Below are 11,293 nucleotides of genomic sequence, written 5' to 3'. Positions count from 1 at the left end.
ACTTAGACATTTCTCTAAGTTAAGGAAAAACCAATTATGGGTTTATTCTGCAGAAGCTTAAGGGCTCCTAAAACTAGGGAAAAACAGACTTCGGATTTAAGATGGTGGATTTTGCAAATGGATTTTTCTTTTTCTGTCTAAATCCCAATAAAGAGGTACAAAATGAAAAAAATCTCCCAAAACAGGAAGGGGAGTCGGAGAAGGGGTTCTAAGCAAACAAGACAGTAAAATGGATACAGGGAGATGGAAAGCAGAGGACACAGGTGACAGAGGGAACAGAGTCAAGTTTGAGTGCTCAGAGGACCCGAGTGGTGGGCTCATGGCAGAGCCAACCCTCCCTACAGAAGACCATGGAGAGGCTGTGGGGTCAGAGCTGGAGAGTGGGTGTTTAATGAAAGGTTTGTAACAAAACAGTTTGCTCATCAGTCCCTTCCTTGAACCCCTCCCTGCTTCATAGGGAGAGACCAACAATCAGAGATTTACCTCTCTGCAAACTAGCAAACCAGGAAGCTCTTCCTGAAGACATTTGATCAAGGAGATCCAAGGAAGGGCCTCCCTCTTAAATGGGAGCAAACAAACAAGGATCACCAGCAAATGAGGAAAGTGCGATGCAAGGAACATACAGACCAAGACAAGCCAAAGCGGAGAGCAAAATGAATCCTGGAAGAAAGAGAAACGATGCGATGAGCAGGAGAAACCTTATACACAACAACTGAAATCTCAGAAATAAATCTGTCTCTCAAACAAGATGAGTGGACTTCCGCTTCAGCTGTGATAGTATAACTGGAAGTATTTATCCTCCCTCCAGAAACAACTAAAAATCTGGACAAAAATAGGTGAAGCACCTTCACACATTAGACATTAGGCACCACGGGCGACTGATAACTGAGGGAGAGGAAGCAGAAGAAGAGAGTCTTCAAATTGCCCCAGAGCAATGGCTGGTTGCAGCAGGGTGGTGAAGGGGGATCTAGGTTGGGCTGGCGGCCTCTCTGTGTTGAGCAGGGATTCTGCCAAGGCCAAAGGGCTAGAGTTCCCAGGGCAGAATACTGGAGAAGAGAGAGCTGCATAGATGGACAGCTTGGGGATCTGGAAAGTCCCCCAGCAGCCTTTAGCTGAGCACTGATAGGTTGGTGCGTGCCTGTGGGGAGAGTTCCAGAGGCTGGGGAAGGAACCACCCAGAAGAGCAGAGGGAACAACTCTGGAGCTTACTTGGGGCTGGGCGTAGTTCATAGACACCAGCCAGAGGGAGAAACCTCATGATTCATGTGGAGTTGGATGGAGACCTCCAAAAGGTATTTATTGTGTTGGTGGTGGGGCATACCAGCCTGAGAATAAAGCTTAAACAGGGCTTAAAAATATCAAACTGTTTCCAAGTAACTTAACTACATCCACGAGCAAATTTTAAGAATATTTATATAAATATGAAACATCCATTACTCAATAAGAGAAAATTCACAATGTCTGGAATCAAGTAAAATTTTATCAAGCACGCAAGGAAATATGACCCATATTGAAGACAAAAGTCAGCATACGCAAACCCAGAAATGACCAGGATGATAAAAATTAGACAACAGTTATTATCTCCATATTCCCTAGGTTCAAGGAGGTAGAGGAAAGATGTAACATGTGAAGTACTGAGATATTGAAGACCTAAAAGAGAACCAAGTCAAAATTCTAGAGAGAAAAAATACACCACATGGAATTAATAACATATTGTAGACACTGAAGAAGAGGTGCTTGGGAACATAACAAAAGAAATGACCTGAAACAACAACAACAACAAAAAATCCAAATGAAATATATAGAGAAAAAAGACAGGAAAAAAAAAAAAAACCTGAACAGAACCTCAGTGAACTGTGGGACAGCTTGAAGTGGCCTATTATATAGGTACGTATGTCATTGGTGCCCCAGAAGGAGGAGACAGTAGGGTGAGGTGGGGGTAGGAGACAAAAACTATTTGAAGACATAATGGCCAAAATTTCCCCAAATTTGATGAAAATTATAAAACCACAGATCTAAGAAGCTCAATGAACACCAAGTACAAGAAACATAAAGAATACTACATCAAGGCATGTCATAGGCAAATTGCTTAAAATTAGGGGTAAAGAGAAAATCTGAAGAACAGTCAGGAAAAAAACACATTGCACTTAGGGAAAAGAGACTTTTTATTGGAAACAAAGCCAACTGGAAGATAGGGGGAAACCTATTTAAGTACTGAAAGGAAAAAAAAAATTGTCAAACTAGAATTCTATACCTGGTGAAAATGTTTCAAAGACAAAGGCAAAATAATGACTTTTTTGGATATACCAAAGCAGAAAGAATTTATCACCAGCAGACACAAACTACAAGAATTATTGAAAGAAGTCATAGACACAGAAGGAAAAGACACTAGATGTAAATCTGGATCATGAAGAGAGCCAGAAATGATATGTATGTGAATAAATAGAATGCTTCTTTTGTTATTTTTAGAAAACTCTTTAATTTTTAAATATAAAAAGTAGTAACCAGACAGGGTAAAGTTTATAACATGTAAAATGTAGAAGAACAAAGTTCAGGAGAGGGAGAATGGAAATATACTATTGCCAAGTTCTTACACTGTACATAAAATGGTATAATATTACTTCATGTTAGACTACAAATGAAACATATAAACACTAAAGCAGCCACTGAAATAAAAAAACAAAGAGTTACAGCTAATCAGCCAACAAAGGAGATACAATTAAATCCCAAAAACCATCTTTCTTTCCTAACCAATATAATACAGCAACGTCGAAGGGATGTCACTTCCGTGACTAAGTTATGAAAGATTATGACCTCCATCTTGTTAACAGACTCTCTCCCTTGCTGGCTTTTTGAAGCCAGTCTCCATATTGGAGAGGCCTACCTGGCAAGGAGCTAAAGTAGGGTCCCCAGCCAGCAGAAAACAAAGAACTGAGGCCCTCAGTCCAAAATCCGCAAGGGACCAAATCCTTCCAACAGACACGTGAGTGAATGTGGAAGCGGATCCTTCCTCAGTGAGTCTAAAGACGAAATCTCTGCGTTGGCCAACACCGCGATTGCACTCAGCTCAACTGTGCTTGGATTCCCAACCCACAAATATTCTGAGATAATGAATGTCTGTTATTTTAAGCCAGTAAGTTTTGGAGTCATTGGCGATGCAGCAATAGATTATGAATACTGACAGTTTTTTTAAAAGTTGAGCACATATCTACCATATGATACCACCATTCTACTCCTAGGTGTTGACCCAAGAGAAGTGAAAGCATATGTCCACATAAAGTTTTATACAAATAAACAAACGTGCCTGGCAGCTTTCTTTGTAATAGCCCCAAACAGGAAACAACCTCCAATCTAACAACAGATGAATGGATAAACAAATTGTGGTATAAACAGTATACAATAGAATACATACAACAATTAAAAAGAATGAACTACTGACACACGGAATATGAGTGAATCTCAAAATCATTATGCCAAGTGAAAGAAGCCAAACAAAAAGCAAGTACATTCTGTATGATTCCATTTATATAAAGTCGTAGAAAATGCAAACTAATCTACAGTGACAGAAAGCAGATCAGTGGTGAAACAGGGAAGGGAGAGTGGGAAGGATTATAAAAAAAACATGAGAAAATTTGGGGGGTGATGGATATTTTTATTATATTGATTGTGTTTGATGGTTTCATGGGCATATAGACATGTCAAAACTTAAATCGTACACTTTAAACGTGGACAATTACATACCAGGGATGCCAAAAAAATGTATACAAGTAGACACTTTGGTCAACATTGCTCAAGCAGTAGTTCGCCGTCATCAGAAGTATCTGGACGCTGATGGGAACCACTCTGAGCACCTCTTGTAATTGCAGAAGTTACACGTGACTTGTATTCATCTTTTGTTATTGGTATACATTAAGTATTACAATTTTAATACAGTTTTCCTTTCTTAAAATGTGTATACATTTTTTTTTGGCACCCTCTGCATTAATTATAATTCAGTAAGGCTGATAAGAGAATATTACTGTATAAAAGAACACTTAGAAAAACAAAAATAATTTTGGAATTTAAACAATCAGGAGTGAAAAATTTAGTAGAAGCCTGTAGAGAAAGTTGAGGAAATCTCCCAATAATTAGAACAATTCTAACACAGAAAGGGAAAGTAGAAGCTTAAATGTGAGAAAATTAGACTAGAGAGAAAGTAGAGCAGCTTAAATTATACAACTTACAAAAATAGAGATGAAAGAAAATGGAGGGGAGCAAGTTACCCAAGAAACAATTTAAGACAATTTCCTTGACACAAAGCACATCGATTTCTAGACCGAGAGGTCCACCAAGGGCCCAGAACAATGAATGAAAACAGAGCCACACAAAACACACCAGTGAAAAGTTTCAAAACACTGGGGACAGAGAAAAAGTACTACAGCTCCCAGCAAGAAAGAATAGGTCACATACAAAAGGTCTAGTATTAGGTTTCTCAATAGCAATGCTAAAAGCTAAATGATAATGGAGCAAAGCCTTTACAATTCTGTTGAAAATTATTTCCAATTTAGAATTCTATATTCTCAAACTCTCAACATGTTGTTAGGCTAGAGTAAAGACTGTGAGACATTTTCTGACATGTAATGTCTCAAAAAAATTTTAATTGCTTATGCTTTCTTCCTCAGGAAAGAGATTTTCTCTTCTGTTGGAGTGTGAGGATAGATTTGTGATAGGGACATTAAAAAAAAAAAAAACTGAACAAATGGAAAAACACATTGACTCCAGGGAAAACAAAAAAAACTATAAGAAAGGAAAGGAAATTATAATATACTACAAGGCTACAGCCTCAAATAATATTGACATAGTCATAATAATATAAATGCTAAATATTGATTTGTCTAAAAATTATGATACCATTCTATTAGAAGCATGGGAAGGAAAAGAAATATATTTAAGGGTGTGGGAGTGCAATAGGAGAGCTAAAACCTTATTGTCCATTGCCTGAAGTAAATATATTTAAAACAAATTTAAAAATCCATAAATAGAAATTGAAGCATACTATTTAGAAATACGGAACAAATACCAAAAGACTAAAAGCATTGAAAGTAGAGGTTTCCAGGAAGTGGGGAGGAAATTACTAACTTCACTGTAAGACTCATAGACTGTTTAGTTTTTTAAACCATGGAAATGGACAGCTTTTATCAAGCTTAAAAGAATAAAGACATGATAGAAGAAAGGTTCCCAGAAATGAAGGTAAAGTCATCTCCAGACTGAAAAACCAAGTTCCAAGTAGGACAAAGAATAAAAGGCCTCATGTCTTGATCCAGACTGACGCTATGTCAGAACATCAACATAAAGAGCTTCCAGGAGAAAAGAAAAAGTTACCCTCAAAAGAGCAAAAGTAATCTCAACCTCAGACATCTTATCAGGAACATTGGATACTAGAAGGAAAAAAAACTCGGGGAAATGTAATTTAAAACCCAATATTCTGTACCCAGAAAACCCAATATTTCGTGAGCAAAATAGAGTTTCAGATTTATAAGTACTCAGGAAATTTATCTCTGAAGCGCTTTTTCTGTGACTGCAGAATATATTCCAGCAAAGTTTCCAAGAGATTGTGTGACTACGAGGTTTGGTAAGCATGAAAATCCTGCAACAGCATGTTTCTTTTACTAACAAAGAAAACACAAGGCAATTAAAAATCCCAAGAAAAACGAAAAGCTATGTAAGAAACTCATGTCTAGTTCAAAATATGGAGGAAACAAAAATGTGACATGAATTTATCTACTGACCCTTCATGGTGTGGCTTGTAGTTAATACCACTGGATCCATAGAGAATGCAATAAAATCCTAAGATACCGACTGAAGGAACAATATTTATGAAGTTACAATACCATAAACAGTGTTTATTAGTTTTTAGATTTTTAGAATCAACCTGTGGACAAAACGTGAAAGAATTATGTTTATAAAATGGTACATATAAAAGTCCTCAAGGTATAGTGGACAGAAATTGATATATTGTCTGAAAATAATAGAACAAGAAATGAGATCTAGGTGTGAGAGTGAAAGTTGCAGAGACAACAACATAAAAACGAAAACAATAACTGTCAAAACTTAGGGGAGGCTGCAGTGTTAAGTCAGTGAAAGCCCGTGTTTCATAGCGAGGAGTCAATAGATAATGCCTGAGCTGACCATCAAGCTGGAGACTTAAGTATGCCATTTAGAGTTAGGGACCTAGCTGACCACCCGAAAAGCCACGTGCAGAAATGGTCGAAGAGGGTGCCATCTGGGACATGGATGGAAAAAGAGAGGGAGTGGGTGATTTTTGCTTTTGATTATATGCCTTCTTCCACCGTGCATATTCGGAAAAACATTTTGAAATGCTTTAAAGGAATAAAATGAAGTGTGGAATTGTGAATACACGTATGGACTGAGAACTGGATGAGAAAACATGTCAATAGTGAAAAGCAAATTCTTAGACAATCAGGGCACAAGGGTATGCAGCATCTGTCATACATTTGTCATCAGGCTCCAGGATGGTGACCTTGCCAGGGGTCCAGGTGAATCGTCAGTGAATGTCCCTTCCTCATGAGTATTTCCTACCCCCAAATGAAGGCTAAGCTTACAGTGGGCACGAGGTGTTGTTTTGATGGCCGGGTGTGCGCGCGCCAGGGAGATTACAAGCCAACTGAAGTGTCTGAGTTATGAATCAGAATGGCCCAGTTGTTTTCGTACAGTGTGATTCAGACCTAAAAAAAGACTAAGTGTAAGTGAAAATCCATGATGATTTTATGATGTTTAGTGAGAGGGCCAGCTGCCAGCTGGGACCCCCCATTTTGATGGAATTCTACAGTTGCCTCTTGTCATAATAAGAGTGCTTTGTTGCTGGTCCTATGAAAGAGTCATATAAAGAGATCCAAGTTTAAGAGACTTGGAGACCCTTTTGGTTCTCGTTTACATCACCACCTAGCTACTTCTGGGTCCCAACAGATGGTCCCTGTTGAGCCGGCTAGCTGGCATTCCACCTGGCCATGCAAATGGACTCCTGTTGTCCCACACTCACGCCTTGGTAGCTGAGGGACACAAGAATGGCATGGACAACCTGGGACCCCCAAATTTTAGCATCAGGGAAGGCTCTTACCTTAAAATCAAGTCTGGTGTTTCGGGGTGATGGCAGAACCCCATAGATCATTTATATATATCTCACATGGAAAAAATTCTCTCCTGGCCAGATACGCAGGTCATCTCACTCAGTTCTTGAGGCTATTTTCAGTGTCATCGTCTTCTCCACAGGACACTTAGAATTTTACCGTGATTGCATTTCCCTGAGTTTTAACAAGAGCTTGGTTATCCGTCCCTGTGGGGCTCGGGGCCCCCCCGCATCTGTGGGCCCCCAGGGAAGTGTATGGTGTGGAGCTCATGTACGCGCTGTGTCGTTTCAAAGGAGAAGCCTCGTCAACCTTCTTGTGAAGTCGTCCGGGAAGCCGAGAGCAGACCCACGGCTGTGGGAGGATTGTGGGGCCAAATGGGCTCCGAATGCTCGATCTACCAGGTGCCCTGTCACTCACTGACGTGACACATCCAAGTTCCCCTCGGAGGCTAAGGCTAGGAATAAGTCACCCCGTCAGAGTTGGGTCCACAGCCTGGCTGTCCGCAGGGAGCCCCGGTGGCGTGATGGAGTTGGGGGAGGGGAGAATGTCCCCGCAAACATCCTGGGCTGGAAGAGCATTCAAATGATGGCCTGGTAGCAAAAGTCTGTGACATTTCCATAGCCCTTTGCCTGTTACCGTGCTCATTTGGGGGCCGCCTGGTACGGGCTTGTGTGCCTTGATCCATGATTTTTCTGTGGGCCAAAGCACAAAATAACGCAGCACAGGAAGAAGGCTGGATCCAGAGATGCTGGGACAGCCGCCCGCGCTCTGTTAACCCGACGAAGTGGAGGTCAGTCAAAACGTGTGGTTAGCACAGTGTTACCGGGTGTGGCAGAATAGATGAGCAGCTGTCAGATAAGTAGCAGATGGTTCCATAAAAGACTCTATCACAGAGTCCGTCAACCCGTGACTCAGACAGACCTGGGGCTGCTGTGACCTTGACATTGACCGTGGGAACATCCCTACGGCTCTGGAGCTCCCAGGCTGGTTAACATGGAACTACAGTTAATAGCCCTTGATCTGCCCTTTCCCGCTTTACCTGAACAAAGGAACATCTGGAACTAGACAGTGTTTTGACCTGTTCTCCACTGTGGGGGCCTCCACTTTGCAAAGGGAGCGTGTGTCCCCACGGCCTCCCGCCGGATGTTAGAGCTGCCCCACGAGTTAAATCGTTCCTTGCACGCTAAGCATATCCCATCCTGAGTGCTGCAGAGCAGGTCACCCCTTTCAGTGCTCACCTGTTCCATCCACGCAAAGCTGGAAAAGTCCATGGGCGCCTAGTCTCATGGGGCAGAAACGGCTACGGGCTTCTCATTGAGTTCCATGCAGGGGTCAGAGAGACATAGGGGTACGGGGCGGGGGGCAGAGTAAGCAACAAGAAAATGGAAGAAAATCAAAATAGGAAACTCAAAGAGGACAGATACAGTGTTAAAGGACATGACAGAAGAGAAGAAAGAATTGTTAGGGAGGGGTGCCTCTGGCTTGGACACCTGTCCCTTCTGCTGAAGTGTCCTGCGTTCCTGGTGGGAGAAGGGACAGACTTGGGGTGGGGGGGCAAGCCTAGCAAATGGCGCTGGTGCTGGGGCACCTGGCCTGGGCCTCCAAAGGCTCTGGGGAGTGGCCCTTCAAACCTCAGCTCTCAACCCAAAACCTTAGCCTGGCACTTGTTTTGAAACTACTACGGTAGCGATCCATGGCCCTCTCTGATTCCAGCCTGAGCATTTGATCCCCATCTAGGGTTCCCAGATTTAGCAAATAAAAATAGAGGCCAGCCAGGGAGGGTTGAATCTCAGATAAATCACAAATCACGTTGTCAGTATAAGTATATCCCAGCTGTTGTGTGGGATCTACTTATATTAAAGTTTTTTTCTTCTATTTTTTTTAATGAGAAATTATTCAATTTTAGCTGGGCATCTAGTATTTATCTGCCAGCCCTACTCGCTAGTCCTCCAACCATCCGCGAGAAAATCTAGTCCCAGGCTCACACACGGTGTACGTATTGAGCCATGTTCGTTGGCCAGCGATCATCCTTATAATTTGTCTGTGGTGTGCGTGTCTGTGTCTTTGAGTGCTTCCAAGAGTTTCTCCGTGAGCTCTCTCTAGAGGAAGCCCTCCTTCCGAGTGGCACCTGGGAGGCTGCCCTCAAAGGAGGGGTCAGTTGCACAGGTTGCTTTTGGAAGGTGGTGAGTCCACTGGAGGGGACGATGCCAGCGGTGGGGATGGGGTCAGGTGGGATTGGGTGCTGTTCACGTTGAATTCTGGAAGTGTGCAGCTGGCCTCGGAGTCGCGGTGAGTTCAGTTTCCTAGCGGGTGCGGGGAGCCAGCCCCTCAGAGTCTGCACCAGCTGGCCCAGCCCTTCTTGAAGCCCTTCCAGCTCAGGAGGCTCGCCACTCGCAGGCAGCACACCACGCGTGCGACCAGCCCTATCCTCATCGTCCTTCATTTTCCATCCAGGAAAGCCCATCTCAGAGAGGCCAAGGGCATGTCCTTCAAAGCGGAGACTCCCATTGAGGCCACTCAATCTCTAATCCGGCTCCTTTTCCAGTGAACTCTTTTTTGTTCTCTCTCTCTCTCTCTCTCTCCCTGTTAGAACACCATACACAGTTATGTTTTTCTTGTCAGAAAGGACGTGTGTCCCAAAGATGTGTTTAGAACCCATGCAAGGGTACAGTGTAGGTGTGGGAGCGGGCCCGGACATGGAGTGGGCGGCCCTGTAGGGTGATGGACACATAGTTCCCGGCCCTGCCCACTCCCTGTGGCCCTCTGGCCTGTCCGGGAGAGCGTGGTAACTGACAGGAGGATTTATTCCTGCAGTGTGAGAACGGCCCATAATTCACAGCCCTCCAGCCGCGTCCACCTTGTCACTAGAGACTTATTTCTGGGGACAGTAATAAAGTGTCTTATCACCAGTGCTGACACACGTGCTCCTTTTTAAGTGCACCATAATTTTTATCTTTAAGAGAATATTCATATTTGATGGTGGACCTCACGCACATCTGAATGCCGCCCTAGAGAGATTTTTTTTTCTTTCTTTTCTAAAAATATATAACTCAATTTCCAAATGCCACTGGCAGAGGTAGCCTTGACATCTAAAGAGACATTGGGGGCAGAAAGATGTTTCCAGAGCTTCCCTCGACAGAGCGGCTTGTCCTTTGGCAGGAAGGCATTCAAAGGATGAACGCCAGACACTTCTCATGGTTTGATTCCAGAGAGCGTTCTGAATTTTTAAACCAAATCCTTAGCCTGGCACTTCTTTTTAAACTCCTAGCGATCCATTACCCTCCTCAATTCCAGCCTGAGCATTGGATGCCCATCTAGCGTTTCCAGATTTAGCAAATAAAACAGGACAGCTAGGTAAGTTTGAGTTTCAGAGAAATAACAAATCATGTTAGTCGTATATCCCAAGTATTGTGTGGAATATACTTATGCTAAAAGTTTGTTTGCATTGTTTATCTGAAATTCACATTTAACTGGGCCGCAGCTAGTATTTATCTGGCAGCCCTACCAGCGAATCCTCCAACCATCCATGGAAACATCTAGCTCCAGGCTCACAGACAACACATGTCCCCAGCTGTGGCCCCGTGTGGCCCCGTCGCTGCTTCTGGAAGAAGGTTCCATCCCAAAGGACCAGTTTTGCCACCACGCAAGGGACTCACTTTCTTCAGTTCCCCTGATTGGTGGGGTGGGGTGGGGGCGTGTCTGGGGAGCGACACAGACAGTCAGGGCAGCTCCTGGGTTGGAAGCCCATCCAGGTTCTTCCCAGCTGGGAGCGCTGGCCTCCCCGAGGGGCCTCCCTGGGCTGGCAGGTCCAGGCACGGCTTTTCCCTCCTGTGTCCTCTAGGGGGCGACCATGAGGCCTGCTGATCCCCAAGGAGCAGTTCTAGAGGGACTCCAAGTGCCCCAGGAGCACAGCCCTGGGATGGGGACGCCACAGATGGCCACTGACACCAGCAACTCCCCCAGGCCTGTCCCGTTTCACTCACCTGTGGGTAGACAGAGTTCTGTTCTCAATCTCCTCTCCTGCCTCTATGGTCGTCCAGGCCTCTCCCTCACTGTCTGGCAGGAAGAGCCAGGGGCCTCTGGGCGTTTCTCCGCTTCCTCCCTCGGCCTTTTGTTTTGTGCCTTCAGAGCTGCCCCTGCCCCTCTCCTGCAACCTTCAGTCAACG

This window comes from Rhinolophus ferrumequinum, chromosome 28, assembly GCF_004115265.2.
Source record: "Rhinolophus ferrumequinum isolate MPI-CBG mRhiFer1 chromosome 28, mRhiFer1_v1.p, whole genome shotgun sequence".
Lineage (NCBI taxonomy): Eukaryota > Metazoa > Chordata > Mammalia > Chiroptera > Rhinolophidae > Rhinolophus > Rhinolophus ferrumequinum.
Note: the sequence above shows the minus strand (reverse complement) of the source record.